Raw genomic sequence first — 9,227 nt, 5'->3', positions numbered from 1 at the left:
TACAGTTATGATCATTTATTTTAGTTCAATTAAACAAATGACCATTCAAGTCTTTCTTCTATTTCTTACCAAGCGCTGCACCGAAATCGGGAACACTGCAAATAGAGTTTAGTATTATTAGTATCATACAGCATTGATCAAACCTTATACAGTTTTGAAATAGTGACAACAAATAAAGTTCCCAAATTTGAGTACGTTCCAAAGATGTAAAACATTGTAACTATACTTCAAAAACTGACACTGCGAAATAATACGTCCATTTTCTTTACTGTTTGCGAAAAATGTTCAAATTAAAAAAAAAAATAAATATATATATTTATTTATTCACAATCAAACTCGAAAAAGGATGTTTATAGTTTACAACATTATCTCCCTATGTATTCATATTCTAAAATATTGTGTAGAGGTCGCGTATTGTGTCGGATTAAAAAAAGCTCAATTTTTAAATAGACTTAAGCCTAATGATACTTTTCATGTAACATATTTATACAGAATTAGGATACGGTGGTCCTTGACTTCCCTGTCCATGCCCAATCACATCAATTTTTTTCCTTACACGTTCTTTTTTAACCGCTTTGGATTCTTTAATGAGTGCAGAATCCAAAATCTGCATTATCCTTTTGGTGTTTTTTATGTTGTAATTCGTGTAAATTAAATCACACTATATATGACGCTAATATTAAATAATGCAGACTTACTTTGCACAGATGGCACCACAATCAAAACCTAGATTAACTGTATTGCAAAGGGCCTCGCAGTCCAAGCCCTTGGCGGCTGTCATTAAGGTGTCAACTAAAGAAATACAAACACATGTACATATGTAGTCATTATAAGTAAAAATCAAAATTTGTTTAGCGTCATGTGGTAAGAACAATGTGACAATTGTGTATTACACCGCAGTGTTTCTGTCTTCTTCTTGTTATTTTGGATAATTACTTCTAACATATATGTATTTAGTTTTGATTGAATTGGACATGAGCCGGTGCTAGAGGGGCGTGAGAGATGTTCCTTTCTTCATTATCTCTCACAAACTGGGTGTGACAATGGTTACAAGTTATGGGACAAAGGTCACGACATTTATTGATACAATATAACACTGCATGGTTGTACCTCCGACATTCGTTGGACAATCATGACCAATTTATTAATCAATTTCAATTAAATTGCAATGTAACAGAAATCAGTGGTACAGAAACATAAATAGTTGTTTGCACAATGTATGAGCTTGCAATCGTTTAAACTGCGCCATTTAACCTGTCAAAATCTTTATAACAATATAATGTTAAATGAGTTTGATGTATATGAAATTTAATTGTAAATAAACAGAGAAAAGCAGTCTTATATACGTAAGCACATGGTTTTTACCATTACATAGATAGTTCATAATGATGTCAATATATCCAGTTTGTTTTTATAAATAAGTAACAAGTGGAGAGAAAAAAATCGAATCTTAAATGAACGAAATAATCATTTACTATGATGTCTTGAACTAATTCTGAAAGAACCTTTATAAATATTTCAGTAAACTCTAAAACAAGGTAAATTTACTTACTTGCATTTCTAACTTCCCTCTCTTGATCAATACTAGCACCGAAGACCAATGGCAACAACACCAACAAACAGAGTAACAGTTTCATGTTGGAACAAATAAACTGAAAAAAATATTTGTCTGGTTAATTCAGTTTCTTTTTTTACATAAAAGTATGTATGTGTGTGTACATACCAAAATGTTATAAATTAAATAAATGAAACTTGAACATCCTGCCATACTGACGATCCGCGGGCTATATCCATTGATATATCCGGTCGCTAAATCATTGCCCCCCCCCCCCCCAAAAAAAAAAAAAACAACAAAAAAAAAACAAAAAACAAAAAACAACAACAACAACAAAAAAACAACAAAAAACAAAACAACAGTTCCATACCGTGACACGCTTTCCCAACATACATGTGAGCCGTGTCATGACAAAACCAACAAAGTGGGTTTGCGACCAGCATAGATCCAGACCAGCCTGCGGATCCGCGCAGTCTGATCCTGCGCGGATGCTCAGGCTGGTCTGGATCCATGCTGGTCGCAAACGCATTACGTTTGTTTTGTCATGACGCGGCTCATGTATACCTATTCTACAAATGTCAGTGACCCTGCCTCTTCGGGCGCTTATACCTTTTCATCCCTTTTAAGTGTATCACTTTGTTGAAAATCCAGACACTTATCAAATTAGAAAGAAATAATAAGAGCATCAACAGTTTAACCTGCAAAACTGTGTGACTGTGCACAACACCTTTGTCGAAATGTAAATAATACACATAATCACCGCAGTAAAAATATTTTGGAAAGGGTAGATTTTGAGAGAGCAGTTTCGAAGAGATGAAAAAACTTATTCGGTTCGATTGTATAACATTGCTCATGAAACCTAGCAATAATCGATAAGTATACTACAACCACACTGAAATATATAGTACGTGGTAACTTTTTACAGTTGACAAACAACACTTTAGAACTTCTGCAAGTCCACTTCACAAATTAGGCTTTCTTTTTACTGCTCTTGATTTTAATATAAAATTTACATTTTGAATAAGACGAGCAAATTAAGTTAGAGCAAAAGAAAGTCAACGAAATGCTAGTTAATTGATGGTTACCTTTTCCGCAGGCGAAGTGATAATGAAACATGGCTGAAACACAGGGTTTATATAATGGGTACTTCATCTGATAAGGGTCCAAAAACGTAACTGCTACGGAAGTTCAATGTCACTATGTCGAATTTAAGTAGTGCCATTACTTCTGTATTGTTCTAGTTCATCACATATGTCTTGTGCAGTTCACATAAACTGGGATCAGTCTATTTTGCTAACTCTTGCAATAGCAGCAACAGAACAGGTCTATCAGTTTTTCTTATATTCAAGTTCAGAAGGTATATCGAAGCTTGATAGACACGTTTGTTGAACAGTGCACAAGATAAATTAGTTCTAGTCACTTCTTTACAAATCAGCGTGAAATTGTATCTTTTCTTTGTCAAAGCATATAGGTTTCTGAACTGTATACAGTAATTCTAATCATCAGATAAGTGGATACAATAAGAATTTCAACACAACATATTTGATAGCCAAAGAACACATGTCCATGTTTGTGGTTAAATGTATTCAAATGTGGTCAAATATAAACAAATGAGCCGCGTCACGACAAAACCAACATAATGGGTTTGCGACCAGCATGGATCCAGACCAGCCTGTGCATCCGCGCAGTCTGATCAGGATTCATGCTATCAGTTTCTCTACTTGTTACAGGGTTTGTAAGCGAACAGCATGGATCCTGATCAGACTGCGCGGATGCGCAGGCTGGTCTGGATTCATGCTGGTCGCAAACGCACTATGTTGGTTTTGTCAAGACGCAACTCAAATGTAGATCTTTAGGTATATTAATGTAAGATTTTATTTAGTTAATTCGACAATAGCAAACTAAGAGTATTATCCCATTTAAATATTGCTTGAAATGAAGAACTGAACAGCTTGTTTGTTTGTTTGTTTGTTTCTTTCTTTCTTGTTATTTTTTCTCTCTTTCTTTCTTCGTATACAAATGATATTATATACATGTAGTTAAATGTAAATATTATTATGCCAGTCTGCATCTTCAAAGAATGTAAGTCCAAAAGGCCTTACGCTGGAAAGAGAAAATATAAACGCAAGATTTGTGAAAAAATACGAGCTTGTAACGCCGAATCTGTGCAACTCTATGGTCGAAATGAGGATCACTGTTTAGTGAATGAACTAGTATCTTTATTGTAGCTCAAAATAAAAGAAATTAATATGCGCATACAGTTGCTGATAATGGTTTGCACTGAAGATTATATTTTTTTTCTTTCTGAATTGTCTATCAGCCCACTTGTCAAAACGCTCCTTCATTTCTTTGATTACCAATTGCTATACAAATCACATGGAGGTTCCCATGACTATATATTATAAAACACGTGGCAAGCAAGCGAAGATGTCTCCATAGAGAAAATACCCTTCCCTTTAACTTACCTATTCAGTTTGCCATATATTTTCATTTAATGTTAACTGTGGTGAAAGTACATTCTAGTGCATGTGAACTTGAAATTGCCAGTCTTATTTGGAAATCAGATGTCTTTTTCAAACTGTTCCTTATACGAGTTTAGTAACATATATTTATGTGGGGTTATAGTGCAACTTCAATGCGACACATTTACTTATGACCTTGTATTACTTTTGTTTGTTGAAAATAAGATAACTATTTGACAACTTTAAGTATAACACTATTTTTCGAACGAGTTCAAACAACGGAGAAAAGCGCGGATCTAGAAATTTCCAGAACATGCCCTCCCCCTAATGCAGCGTGTACTAGCTGGGAATTTGCTACCTAAAATGAATATAAGTAGTCCATGCTAAAAAAATGTACATGTATTATAATATTGAAATCCTTTGAATTCAAAATCCAAATGAGGGAAATCAGTTACAAAAAATTCAGGCCAAGGCGGTATATATTCGACTTGTTTTAGTAAAATTTATAACCTACAGGGGATCGAACCTTAAGTGCTGGTCTGTATGCATCAGGCGATTATTCGATGGTCTGACTGCACTTTCTTTTTGTCATTTTATGTTTGTTTTAAAAGCGAAATGCGTCCTTAGTCCGTACGGACTGGCCACATTTAAATAAAAAAAAATAAATAAATTTACGGAAAACTAGACCAACGGCTTGTCGTTTAAAGAAGTATTACCAGAATCGACAAATAATAATATTAATATGAAATATGTATTGTTCAAATAAACCCTTAATTTTAAGCGATGTTTTTGTTGTCCTCTGTTGTTGTGGTTGTTTTTTGCCAATATACACATTGTTTACATTGCATTTGAGCATGTATATTACTTGTTTAACACAGAACTTTCATTGAAATAAAAACAAGAATGTAATGAAAGACCTAAATCGCTCACCTGAATATAAATACTCATAAAGCACGCCCGTTTAACTCACAACGAGTGAAAAATGTCCATCGGTAAAAATGTTGTGAGCAACTTCCGTTTCTCGTTGTGAGCACCCATCTTTGACGTGTGACACGATAAACAAGGTGATTTTTTCATAATTTTTGAAGATTACAGACATTTATGTAAAAATATCGAAATGCAGTTAGCTAGCGATGCGTTTTCCGAGTATGCACATTTAAAGATATTGCCTGTTGGTGGACAATTGGATGGAAATACCGTGCGACGCAGTCACTCGGGGTAGCTGGAAAACTGGAGACAACTTCTCTTTGGACCTAATTTAACATTGAAAACGTCGATTCTGGTGACATTTTGTGCATTCTAACCTAAAACAGATGCCCACAAGTCTTCAGCGTAAATTATTATCTGAAAGTCTTCATAGAAACGAAGATATACCCTGTTTTGCTTTAATCCTCGTTGTGAGCACCATAACCTCGTTGTGAGCAAGACAAGTGCAGTGCGTTTATGGTTTTAATATGTAATTCAGATGGTGAAAATATAATTTTCAATCTACCACAGCAATTAAAACGTTTTTGCACAGCAGCATTTCTTTGCAAGACGTTGTGCATACCCCAAAGGGAGGCAAATTAGTTTTGAACTGTCTGTCTGTCAGTCCGTCAATCTGTCCGAAAACTTTAACATTGGCTATAACTTCCTTAATAGTAAACATATTTGATTCATATTTGAACACAACATCCCTTAGCACAAGACCTTCCTACGGACCTGTATTTTTTAACCTTGACCCCTGAATGGCCTTTACCTTGAAGGTCAAATTGTCCAAAAACATTTAAGATTGGCCATAATGTCCTGGCATAATGTTTAGGCACAACACATCTTTGGACAAGGCCTTTCAACTATCCTATATTCTTTTGACCTTGACCCCTGAATGACCTTCACCTTGAAGGTCAAATTGTTCAAAAATTTAAAAATTGGCCATAACTTCCTTATTAGTATACGGATTCTACTCATATTTTGAAACAACACCCCTTTAGGCAAGACCTTCATTATTTTTTTTACCTTGTACCCTGAATGACCTTCTAGAACATCCAAAAACTTTAACATTGGTCATTACTTCTTTATAAGTAAGTGGAATTAATTCATATTTGGACACAATGCCCCTTTGGACAAGACCTTCCAATTGACCTATATTTATTTCACCTTGACCTTGAATGACCTTCACATTGAAGATCTGATTGTCCAAAAACAAATAATCTATCTGGTCCATAAATCAAAGGACAAAGCACCACTTCAGGGGCATTGTCAACTTACCGTGAAAGTTCTTGTTTTACATAGCTTGGTCAGTCTTCAGCTCAGGATAAACACATGTATGTGTGTATTGTAAAATTGTTGGAATATTAATAAACTCCCCATGATATTCACTCGTGCCACACTAGAGTATACGAAATAAAATACCTGATTAACCTCCACTGATTAGTTCTTCTGTTAATCTGATGACTTGTAAATATGAAGTATAATTTTCAAAAAAAGAAAAAGAATAACTATTGCAAAGAAAAACTATTGTACAAAAACGTTTTGGTTGCTTTTGTTAGATTGAAAATTGTATTCTTGCAATTTGAATTTCATATTAAAACCAGACACGCACTGCGCTTGTCTTGCGCACAAAGAGGTTATGGTGCTCACAACGAGGATTAAAGCAAAAAAGAGTATATCTTCGTTTCTATGAAGACTTTCGGACAATAATTTACGCTGAAGACTTGTGGGCATCTGTTTTAGGTTAGAATGCACAAAACGTCACCAGAATCGACGTTTTCAATGTTAAATTAGGTCCAAAGAGAAGTTGTCTCCAGTTTTCCAGCTAATCCGAGTGACTGCGTCGCACGGTATTTCTATCAAATGGTCCACCAACAGGCAATATCTTTACATGTGCATACTCGGAAAACACATCGCTAGCTAACTGCATTCCGATATCTTTACATAAATGTCTGTAATCTTTTAAAATTATGAAAAACTTACCTTGTTTATCGTGTCACACGTCATTGATTGGTGCTCACAACGAGTAACGGAAGTTGCTCACAACATTTTTACCGATGGACATTTTTCACTCGTTGTGAGTTAAACGGGCGTGATAAGTTACAATGAACAAGTAATGTTGTAAACTATAAGAGAAAGCAGATATAGTGATAGCATAAAGTTCATATTAATGTAAATTAAATCAATGGTTTCCTTGACAGTCCCTTACCGCTATGAAATTCAATGGTAGATTCATTCGTTGCTAAGAAAAAGTAATGTTTGCAATGGAAGTCACTGGTTGCTATGAAAATTTACAGTCAATGGCTGCTATGAAGTCAATGGTTGCTATAGAAGTCGATGGTTGTTACCGAAAGCAAGCAGTTGCTGTGGAAGTCAACGGTTCTTATCGAAAGTAAATGGCTGCTGTTTAAAGTCACTGGTTGTCAATACAGTCACCATTTGTATTTAAAGCAACTGTTTGCTACGGAAGTCAATGGATGCTGAAGTAAATCACATGGGGCTTTACAAGTTTAAGGTTGCTGTGAAAATTCATTGGTTGCTATGGAAGTCGATGGTTGCAATCGAAAGACAAAAGGGTGTTATTGAAGTCTATGGTTGCAATTGAAAGTCAATGGTTGCTTTGTAAGTCAATGGTTGCTATGGGAGGTCAATGGTTCCTCTAGAAGCCTATAGTTGCTATGGAGTCGATGGCTGCAATGAAAGTCACTGGTTACTATGGAAGACAATGGTTGCTATGGGAAGTTGCTAGTTGTTATTGAAGTCTATGGTTGCTATGGAAAGTCACTGGTTGTCATAGAACTTAATGGTTGCTAAGAAAAGTCACATGTTGGTATGGAAAGTCACTTATTGCTATGGAAATCAATGGTTAAGTAGTCAGTGGTTGCAGTATTGGTTCCTGGTTGTTTTGGAAAGTTAATGGTTGCCATTGCCAGGCTCTATTTGCTATGAAAAGTTAATGGTTGCTAATGAAAAACACTGGTTGCTATGACAAGCCATTAAGTGTAAAAGAAGTCTATGATTGCTATGTGTGTCAATGGTTACTATGGAAGTCACTGTCTACAATGGCAAGTCAATGGTTGCTATGAGTCAGTTGGTGCTTTTGTAAGTATCTGATTGCTTTGGAAGGTAGAGGCTGCTAAGAAAAGTCATAGGTTGATATGGAAAATATGGAAGCCAATGGTTATAAAGTAAAGTCAATGGTTGCAATATTTGTTACTGGTTACTATGGAAAGTCAATGGTTGCAATGGAAAGGCAATTTTGCGATGTCCCTCCGTTGCCATGGTTAAAGGAAATCTAGTGGAGCATACTGTTACACAGGCCAAGTGTCCAGTCAACATTTGTACAAAGTTTCATCACTACTGAAGCATTTTTCATAGCAGTTTGAACTTGTAACAGAAGGCTTTTTAATGAAAACGGCCATTTTCACATGCTCATGCGGTAAAGGGTTAACATAAAGCCTTTGCAGTTTTCAAGATTTTTGGAGTATTTTCTAATTAAGGAAAACTATGACATTGTTTGGGACCAATTTTGACCCAAAGACTATATTTTTTTACAATTTTAGCAATTGTTGCTAGATAATGAGTAAAGTAAAGAGAACAACTAAGCTTTAGTTCTTGCAGAGAAGAAATTGTTTTAAGTTTCTACTATATACATATATCAAAAAAAAATCTATGTTCCCCCCTGACCCCAGGGCTTTTATTTTAACAAACCTACTCCGCAGATCGTTCATGCCAAGTATCCAAGTTCTAGCTCTTTGGGGTTTTTTAAAGTTTTTTCTATATGGAATTCATATTCTTTGAAATTTTCAAAGGTCACTGTCGAAGGAACGTTCCTGTGAAGTTTGGATGAAATTGGCTAAGCAGTTTACGAGATGTTGTTTAAAGCAAAAGTTTACCGATGGATGGATGCTGGACAAATTGCTACCTTGTCATTTTGTGACAGGTGAGCTAAAAACACCAGACACAACAATGTTTTCCAATTTTTATTTATTTATAAAACTTTATTCATATTTACATACATAATACATCAATTGCAAAAGCGTAAGAGACAAAATATGTTTATTAAAGACCAATGTATCAATACATGACAGTCTTTATGAAAAACATTTTTGGAAAACAGACAAATTCTTTACATCATTCCAATTCAACCATTCTACAACACAACTATATAACTGCAATGACAGTGTAAAACAATTAACATGTAAAAACAAGTCAATTATACGCCTGCTTTTGAAAACAAT

At 35.0% G+C, this 9,227-nt stretch overlaps 1 long non-coding RNA gene across 1 annotated transcript; it reads right to left on the bottom strand.

Annotated features, from left to right (window-relative positions):
* LOC132747886 (uncharacterized) lies at positions 1 to 1,666 on the bottom strand. The gene is made up of 3 exons (XR_009628174.1): positions 1,553 to 1,666; positions 699 to 792; positions 1 to 95 (listed from the first exon to the last, which is right to left on the bottom strand). It is a non-coding gene; the product is annotated as an uncharacterized LOC132747886 (long non-coding RNA).
* Positions 1,667 to 9,227: the final 7,561 nt, after the last annotated feature.

The sequence above is a fragment of the Ruditapes philippinarum genome, unplaced genomic scaffold (assembly GCF_026571515.1).
Source record: "Ruditapes philippinarum isolate M1 unplaced genomic scaffold, ASM2657151v2 ctg7529_1_1_1_1, whole genome shotgun sequence".
Classification (NCBI taxonomy): Eukaryota; Metazoa; Mollusca; class Bivalvia; order Venerida; family Veneridae; genus Ruditapes; species Ruditapes philippinarum.
Note: the sequence above shows the minus strand (reverse complement) of the source record. Positions and strands in the feature narration are given on the sequence as shown.